Source organism: Helianthus annuus, chromosome 10, assembly GCF_002127325.2.
Source record: "Helianthus annuus cultivar XRQ/B chromosome 10, HanXRQr2.0-SUNRISE, whole genome shotgun sequence".
NCBI lineage: Eukaryota > Viridiplantae > Streptophyta > Magnoliopsida > Asterales > Asteraceae > Helianthus > Helianthus annuus.
The window spans coordinates 151,373,239-151,383,503 of NC_035442.2; the positions used below are offsets into that span (position 1 = coordinate 151,373,239).

The 10,265-nt window shown below is 40.6% G+C and overlaps 1 long non-coding RNA gene across 1 annotated transcript; it reads left to right on the plus strand.

Moving 5' to 3' along the window:
- The first annotated feature begins 3,273 nt into the window (after positions 1 to 3,273).
- On the plus strand, positions 3,274 to 5,265 carry LOC118483156. Its single transcript, XR_004869706.1, has 3 exons — positions 3,274 to 3,629; positions 3,805 to 3,922; positions 4,127 to 5,265. It is a non-coding gene; the product is annotated as an uncharacterized LOC118483156 (long non-coding RNA).
- The last annotated feature ends 5,000 nt before the right edge of the window (positions 5,266 to 10,265 follow it).

Sequence of the window (10,265 nt, forward strand, 5' to 3'; positions counted from 1 at the left end):
ATTTTAAGCATATGTAATCATATTTTTGACATACAAACTGATGTTACAACATTTTTAAACATGTTTTGGCATTTAAGACTTATCATAGTGTAACACCCTTCTAATTATTTTCGAATTTAGTAAAATGTGCATACTTTTAAAACAAAGTGCTTCACTTCATTAAAAGTACAAAATAGAAGTGTGCATAGTGATCATTACTAGTTAACTACAAACTAGTTTAAGCATCCCAAAAACGATTAGATAATTGTTTACATCATAAGCATTGTCTACAACAAGGTTAATTAAACGTGGAAGCTCCAAAAATATTGTGTTCGGTTCTTCAAAACGTGCTTGATCGCCATCCGGATTAGGTTCCACTTCACCTACTGTCAAAACCACTTAAATGATAGTTTTGACTTTATTATAATGCATAAAAACAAGTTCAAGAATCAAACAATCGAAAATAAAATAAAAATCCGGAATTTAGTCTGTCGCGTGTCGCGCCAGGCCCTCCCCATTTCGTCGCGTGTTGCGCCAGATCCATTGGATCCTGTCGCGAGGCGCGGGGGACTCAGTTTTCCAGCAGGTGCAGGTTTGACACCTGCATTTGCTGCCTAGCTCCGAATTTCGCAATACGAACTTCAAATGCTCATAACTTTTGATCCGTAGGTCCGTTTTAGGCGATTCTTTTTCCTATGCGTCCGTAATTTAATTACCGACGCGTTTATTACATTTATTTTAACAAAATTCGAGTCTACGGACCGAATGTCTAAAATCACAATTTTTGATTAATCGACCCACATAGTTAATACCAATTCTACTATCAATGCTAAAATAACTTCCAGGCGCATTTACCCAACATCCGGGGCTTACGATCATCAGCATTTCATTACCAAGTCTATGGTTTCATGCTCTTGTGATCCGTCGTTGCCAAATACTAACCAAAATCAAATCTTTACTACCTAACACCCATTTATTTGACCCGTTTGGCTCATTTATGGAATCCTCCATTTCTAATGACTAACAAACGTTTTCCAAGCTAATTTATTTCGTTCAGTTAAGTAATGATCACCATCACTTCAACTAATACAATTCCTTATACTAAAACACAATTTCATTTATCTAAAATATCAAATTTACATGATGTAACGGAACATGTTACATACCTTCAAAGCACACCCTTCAAACGTGCGTCACCACCGGCTTGTCCGCTCGACGCTCCGGTTTCCTTTCCTATAGAGTTCAATCACTACACATTTAGAACTCTTTGGTTTACATATAACGCATAGTTTACCAACTAGTACAAGCATGCGTTTTTGTTCATATTTCAACATTTAGCCTTCTCTTAGGCATTTTTACAAACACTTTAAGGGCAGAATTTTACACAATTTATAATCAAGTTCATGGCTTGTTATTTAGCCAATATTAACATCAACTAAGCATGTTCATATCAATTTTCACATTATCAACATCTGAATTTACTTCCTAGAACTCAAATTACACTAGAACAACAATCAAATTCTAGTGTTTAGCATGCTCCTACAAAACCCACTTATCACCTTCAATGGCGATTATAAATTCACAAGACATAGGCATGATTTCAACACATAATTGTCTAGGGTTCACTCCTAGACACAATATTGTTCCTATTCCATCAATATAACACTCATGCAACAACAATTTTCAAATTCTCTATGTTCATCCATAAATTCAAAATAGAGATTCTCCTATATATTAAAATTCTAATTGAATAAACAGTAAACTTTAAGGGGGTATTTAAGGGTTTTCTTTATCACATAAAAAACCACCGCTTCCCATTCCCATTCTGGCGGTAGAAACAGATAGAGAGAGAGTGCGCGACGGAGGGAGGGAGAGAGAGAGCGCGCGACGGAGGCAGAGTAAGATAGAGAGAGGCGCGGCAGTGATGGAGGAACTGGCTATCGTCTCCGGCCGACGGTAATGTTGTCGATCATCGCTGAATGAGAACTTGACGGCCGAGGGCTCTAGGGTTCCGGCGGCGGTACCGATCACTCTAATGGTCGATTCTGGAGATGGTATAGAGAGAGAAGCAGCATACGGTAATGTTGTCGATCATCGCTGAATGGGAACTTGATGGCCGGGGGTTCTAGGGTTCCAGCGGCGGTACATGCGGGATAGACAAAGAGCAACAGAGAGAAGCAACATACGGTAGAGAGAGGGAGAGGAGAGCGGGAGGAGAGTCGTTGGCGACGGTGACACGATGGTGGCGTTGAGGGTTCCATCAACCGTGAATTAGATCTTCGAGGTTACTCTCCTCATCCTTTCGGTTTTCAGTTTGACATGATTTACAATTCAAATCACGTTTTTGTTTTCACTTATCTATGTGTGTATTTTCTTTGATTTACATGGAACAAGACTCTTATAGAGAATTTAGGTGCTACTGAGGTTAATGTTTATGTTTTCCGATTTCTAGAGTTTGAAATTGTGTGATTGATTCGTAATGTAACTGTTGGATTTGGATTTGGTGATATGAGTTTTGTACACAAATGTTTAGTTCATGTTTATTAACTTTGTTGTCTTACAATTTTGAAAGCTTAACTTATACGGGTAAGGGTAAATGAACCGACTACCGGCAATTCCGATCATGGTTCTGCTGATGAACGAATATTATCACAGCATGGGGGCGTCGACGATGGTAGTTTCTAGCAATTAAGGTACCTACCATCCCCCCTTTTCAAGTTTTTGCTTCCATCTTAGATAAAGTCGTTAATTAGAAAATCTGGTTGGTTATACTGATATTACTCTTCGAAGATATTAAAAGTTTCAGGTATTTTACACTGCGCATTTATAATTGTTGTTTGCTTATCCTACAATCTCCAGGTGGCAACAACTTTTCATCAATAGGCTTGTAGGATATAACACTATCTTCATGAACAGTTTGCTGAATTCTCGAGGTCAAGGCATAAGTGTATAGTTTTTGGTATGGGTCGATGTGTTATGTTACATGAATTAGGTATAATCATTGTCGTTTATTTGAGACATGATGCAGGCTACCTTTTTAATTATTAGACAACTTAATTTACAACCTTACATATGCACATGAGCAGCAAGAACAGTCAACAAATTTTGGAGGTTTGCTACTTTTGCCATTTATTTTTTTCAACTCTGGCTATGCTTAACCAAAGTATTTTTACGTTATAAATGGTGTCTCTTTTGGAATCATCTCGATAAACATCCTATACATGAATGGAGGCCACCTAAGGAATGGCAAGGAAATTAACATAAGCAAAGAACTAAAGATGCCCAATAAGACCATGGGGTATGGAATGGATAGTCTCTTGGAGACTACCCGCCACGTAGGCGCCACGTCATCACGGGAGGAGGAGCATCCTCTTGGGGACTACCCAAGGGTGTGGAAGACTACCCACCTTTACTAAAAAAAATCAATATATTAATAAAGGAGATAGAGAGAGAGAGAGAGAGAGGGGACTACCAATGAACAAGCAGCCAATCAACAAGCCCGTCGCCTCCGTCTTGCAGACGACGCCGGAGACGAGACGCCAAGGAAGGGGCGGTGTGGGACATTCGCGACGAGCCGGGACGGGTAGGGGACGACCCCCATACCCTTTGGTCTAATATCCCACTCAGAAAGGAACTTACTTGCGTAAAATGTAAATATATTTTGAGAATCACATAACCAAGATCAAATATACCGTTTGATAAAATGGGAGTAGTGTTGAATATTTGGGGGGCTATATGGATTAGAAATTCCTTTCTGATGCAATTTCAACTAATCTCCAAAGTGTATGGTTGAAGTCACTAACGATTTTGTCCTATACCTTGTAGACTATTTTGCTACAAATGGTGGTGTTCTTATGATGTCTCCTTTTGTTTTCTTCAATACAACTATGTCAGTTTCATTTACATTGAGGAAGACACAGACTTGGCTTGCTCAAGTTCCCAGGTTTGTTCCATACTTTTATCTTCTAATTACATATTTTGAATCAAATAGAAAGAAAAAAAAGGTAAAGCAAGATAGGTAGGATATAATAGTAAGGTCTCAGTTGCACATAGTTTTTTAATTAGTTTTTGGAAACATATAGCAGTTGGTCAATTGCATATCATTGCTTTTCTAGAGTTGGATTGTTTCTGAATTGCTTTTCTACAGTTGACAACTTCAATGGAAAAAGCTATAAGATATCGTTCCCTCTTCCCGTAGCTCTGATGTATGTATCGAATACTTGGCTTACTAATTTATAGTAAAAAAAGACACCTGGCTTACTAACTTCCTAACCCATATGAAAGAGAGTCTGGAGAGAGAGAGAGAGAGAGAGAGAGAGAAAGGGGGGGGGGGGAAGAGATGGGAGACAGAGACGGAGAAGTCCCCGACTTCGACACGGTGGACGCGCCGCACATGGCTCTCCAGCGTCGACATGACAGACGGGTCCGCCGTACATGGTGGTGGGGTTATGTCGGTTATCCGGCGTCGGCACAGTGAAGAGGCATCCACAAGGCAAGTATTTTGATTGTATGTTAAATAACATCATTATTAGTAATCAATTTTGAATGATTTTAGGGGGTTTGGTTGCTGCAAATGAGATTTTGTTTAATAGAGTAATAAGAACAGTGAATTTTGTGTGCCTTTGATAATTTGTGTATGAGAAAACAGACCAAGAAAATTTTGCATTTTTGTGGACAAAGGGAATTTATGCCCATAAATATATGTCAAATTCACATCATATGAAAAAATATTTAATATATGGTACTGTTGACTTATGCATGTTTGGTCTGTCGTCATGAGGCTATGGCGTGGCGGGAAGTGCGAGTTTCTCCACTTGCAGCCTTTGCGGTCTAACAGATAAATCTAAGCCAAAGGGTCGGTTCAGTGACGGGTTAAAATGACGATTTTTTTTACAGGTGAAAGTTACCCCAAACACATTTTGCCAATGTTGGCATTTTATATGGATACATATGCATGGGTGTTTGGACTTTTGAGTCGATATACATCCAGGTGTTAAGAGGCTGTGATGAGTTTAGTCAACATCGTTTCTTGGCGAGGTAGAATCGGAGAACGGCAACTGTGATGTTTTCCACTTGCAACCTCAGTTGCAGCCATGGCAGTCTAATAGACTGATAAGAGCCAAATAGGTTGGTCGAGTAACGAGTCAAAATGTTGGATTTTTATACCGGGTATGAGAATTAAGATCAAACATGATGTGTCATTCATAAAAAGAAAAAAACGATATCAGTTTAATTATTGATGTAATAGTTTTGTTTGATTTTCTATTGCACTACTTGCTGGCTGTACTGCATCCCATAGCACCTTGCTTTGGATTTTGGAAGCTGTTTTCTGGTGTTAATAAAAGTCTCATATTGCCATTCAAAAAAAAAAAAAAAGATAAAGAGAAGTTTCGATGTGATTTGTATTTTTGATGAAGAAGAATGATTTGTATTTTTGATTAAGAAGGATGGTAAGAAAGTGACAAATCATGGTGCAACTCTTCATCTATATTTCTGCACATATGCACTCTGCTTTTTCTATTTTTAATTTGTTATATTTCATACATCTACGTCACTGGGACCTTCTATTTAAGTTAATTTGCTTCAAAAAAACAACGTTCATTTGATAAAAAAACATGTTTCACTAAACGGGACTTAAACACCCGAAAACGACTCATGTGTATTCGTTTTGTACCGCACAATTAGTTTTCTCATACTTTTCGCAATTGAACCGTACGCGTCATCGAACATAAATAAGTATACAACGACCTATGATTCTAGCCATAAAACGGATACAAGATGTATTGCGCGCAACACGTGCATGGTATATACACTAGTTTCCTATAAAATTCACATACCTTATGACCCCCTTACAGTGGAGATCACCAATCTAAGCTCGGATTTCGTTTTGGAATGGATTTGTGCCTTCAATTTGTTAATTTTGTGTGAGTTAGGGTTTTGGAGAAACCTAGTCGCCCCCCCTTGTGTTCTATCTGATCCACACACACACTAATGTGTGTTGGATTTTAATTTTTTTTGCTTTAATAAAACTTGTTTCACAATTGGCACAATTAACCCTCCTACTTTCATGAGGGTTTTACTTTAAGTGTTTTAACACTCTAACTTAGTATCACTAGACTCTTATCTAATTTTGTTAGTTTTATAACTAGTTAGTTTATCCCTTTTAACATCAACGTCGGATTTATAATAAAGAATTTATATTTTAGGGGTGGTACAAGTCCACCCCCCTTAAAAAGGGTTTCGTCCTCGAAACCGAGATACGTACTGAATAGAGTCGGGTAGAGGCGCCGCATTTCCTCTTCGGATTCCCATGTTGTATCCGAACCCTTTCTATGCTCCCACTTGATCTTAACTTGATTAATCTTCTTATTCCGCAAATCTTTAATCTTCCGGTCTAGAATCTCAATTGGTCTTACCGCATAGTTAAAGCTATTGTCCACTTCGATATCATCGTAGTGGATATAAGACGTTTCCTCAGCTAAGCACTTACGGAGTTGTGACATATGAAACGTGCCATGAATTCCGCTCAATTCTTCCGGTAACTCGAGGCGATATGCCACCTTGCCAACCTGTTCGATGATTTTAAAGGGCCCGATAAACCTTGGGCTTAGTTTCCCTCTTTTTCTGAATCGGATAACACCCTTCCATGGGGAAACTTTTAGCATAACCGTGTCACCTACCTGGAATTCAATCGGTTTTCGTCTTTTGTCGGCATAAGAATTTTGTCTGTCTTTGGCCGCTTTCAAGTGAGCTCGAACCACGTCAATTTTCTCATTAGTGGCTTGAACTACGTCTTTATGTGCCAATTCACGCGGACCCACTTCACCCCAACACACCGGGGTTCTACATTTCCTACCATGCCGATGCTGGCATGATAACTGTTGTTATAAGAGAATTCTGCTAGCGGCAAATACACATCCCAACTACCCCCGAAGTCATAATACACGCCCTCAGCATGTCTTCTAGTGTTTGTATTGTTCTCTCACTCTGTCCATCCGTCTGAGGATGGTATGCAGTGCTAATAAAAAGCTTCGTTCCCATCTGTTCTTGGAAATCTCGCCAGAAATGTGAAGTAAATCGGGTATCCCTCTCAGATACAATGGATACAGGTACTCCGTGGCATGCCACTATTTCATTGGTATACACCTCTGACATCTTTTCTGACGTATAAGTCTCACGTATAGGAATAAAGTGAGCACTTTTCGTCAGTCTATCCACAACCACCCATATAGCATCGAATCCTTGGTTCGTCCTAGGCAGTTTGGTCAGCAGGTCCATGGTAATATGTTCCCATTTCCAAACTGGGATTTCCAATGGTTGCAGTTTTCCATATGGCTTTTGGTGTTCCGCCTTGACTTGTAAACAAGTCAAGCACTTCTCTACATACTTTACAACATCCCTCCTCATTCCGGCCACCAATAGTTTTGCTTTAGATCATTATACATCTTGGTTGCACCCGGATGGATAGAATAACGGGATTTATGAGCTTCATCGAGTAGAAGCATCTTGACTCCACATGAATTTGAGACCCATATTCTTCCGAATCGAGTCTTCAACCCGCTGTTACCATCCGCCAAATCCTTCAACTGACCAACTATCCTTTCCTTTTTCAAGTTTTTCTCTTTTATCGCCTCGGCTTGTGCTTCTCGGATACGTTCAAGAAACCTCGAGGTTAATACAAGCTGCATCGACCGCACTTGTATTGGGACATAGTCCGATTTCCTGCTCAAGGCATCCGCCACAACATTAGCCCTTCCGGGGTGGTAATGTATTCCGCAGTCATAGTCTTTTACCGTTTCTAACCATCATCTTTGTCGCATATTTAACTCCTTCTGATCGAAGAAGTATTTCAAGCTTTTGTGGTCAGTAAATATGGTGCACTTTACTCCGTATAAATAGTGCCTCCATATTTTTAACGCAAACACCACCGCCGCCAATTCGAGATCGTGCGTGGGATATTTCTTTTCATGCACCTTTAATTGCCTCGAGGCATAAGGTATTTCTTTGCCTCGCTGCATTAAAACACATCCAAGCCCTGAAAGTGACGCATCTGAGTAGACTACCAAGTCTTCGACCCCGTCCGGCAACGTTAATATCGGAGCTTGAGTTAACTTCTCTTTTAGCGTTTGAACGTTCTTTCTTGTTCGACACCCCAAATGAATCTCACCTCTTTCCGAGTTAGTTTAGTTAACCACGACGCAATCTTGGAGAAATCTTGAATGAATCTCCTTTAATATCCCGCAAGCCCTCAGAAGCTTCTAATTTCCGAAGGATTCTTCAGAGGACTCCATCTCGACACTGCCTCTATCTTTGACGGGTCTACCAAAATTCCATTGGCACTTATGATGTGGCCGAGAAATTGTACCTCTCTTAACCAAAAGGCACATTTCGAAAATTTCGCATACAACTTCTCTCGTCTGAGTGTCTCTAACACCTCCTGTAAATGATGCGCATGATCCGCCTCATTTTTCGAATACACTAAGATATCGTCGATAAACACGATTACCGACTTATCCAACATTGGCTTGAAAACCCGGTTCATGAGGTCCATGAAAGCCGCGGGTGCATTTGTCAATCCGAATGACATTCGTACCGCGTATGAAAGGCCGTCTTCGGTACATCCTCTTCATTAACCTTTAACTGGTGGTATCCCGACCTAAGGTCGATTTTTGAAAACCAATTCGCACCTTGTAATTGGTCGAATAAATCGTCTAATCTCGGAAGCGGATATCGATTCTTTACCGTGAGTTTGTTCAACTCCCGATAATCGATACACATTCGCATGCTTCCGTCTTTCTTTTTCACGAATAGTACTGGTGCGCCCCAAGGAGACACACTCGGCCTTATAAACCCTTTATTGAGCAAGTCTTGAATCTGCGACATTAGTTCTTGCAACTCTGATGACGCAAGTCGGTACGGCGCTTTAGCTATGGGTTTCGCGCCCGGAACCAATTCGATTCCGAACTCTACTTCTCGTTCAGGCTGTATTCCCGGTAAGTCCTCCGGAAACACATCTTCGAAATCACGTACACCGGTACGTCTCCAATCGTTGGTGGTTCTTTCTCGGGCTCATTCGCGTATATCATAATACATCCATGCCTCACGAGCTTTCAACATCGAACATATTATAGGATTGCCTCCTTTTTCGCCATAGATGGTGACGTGTTTTCCGCTCGGAGATGTTAGCTTTATCTCTTTACGGAAACACACGACTTTGGCATGGTGCCGAGATAACCAATCCATCCCGACCACCACGTGAAATTCTCCCATCGACATCGGGATTAAATCTATTGAGTATTCCTCATCATCAATACTTAATTTACAATCTTGGGAAACGTCACACACTATGAAACTCTTGTTATCCCCTATTTCAACCTCTAAGGGCACAAATAATTTTTTCAATACAAATGAATGATGTCGAATAAATCCATGTGAAACACAGGATTTATTCGCACCCGTATCAAATAATACACGTGCAGGAATCGAGTTTATTGCGAATGTACCTAAGACCACATCGGGTTCTGTTTTCGCTTCAGCCGCTGTTAGTTGGAAGGACGTGGCCTTCGCCTTTGAAGCTTCTGTTGGAGATTCTTTGGTGTCTTTCTTTCCAACCAAGTCCGGACATTGGGACTTTTTATGGCCCGGTTGGTAACATTTGTAGCAAACAGAGACCTTTCCCGGACATAACGACGCGGTGTGCCCCGTCTTCCCACATATGGGACATAGTTTGTCTTTGAAGCGGCTGATGTGCACAAAATGCAACATATAAATTACATCAATTGTGGCATAAAACTAACCCATTTTTAGTACTAATGTTGGAAAAAGTGTGTTTTTGTCTTCTTTTTGTATTTTCAGGATTAAATGAGCTCAAATGAACAAAAGAAGCAAAAAGGCAACTAAATCTAACATAAATACAAGAAAAGGAACAAACATGGCATGCCTGACCCCCCGACAGCATCTTCCCAAGCAAAATCAAGAAGACAGAAGACTGAACACGCCCCGTGCTCAGTAAGCACGGGGGCGTGCCCAAGTGTCAGCAGAAAAGACAAAGTTGTAGAAGCTTCCATCGCCCACCATGGGGCCGTGCTCAGCGGATACGGGACCGTGGTCAACTATAAGATTCGCAGAATCCAGGCAAATCTTGATAGTATAGATATGTTTCTGCACACGGGGTCGTGCTCAGCGGACACGGGGGCGTGGTAAACTAATGCAGACAAACTTCAATTAATGAAGAAAGAGAGAAGGATGGACATGGGGCCGTGCCCGAGCTTCTGTTCAGCCTATAA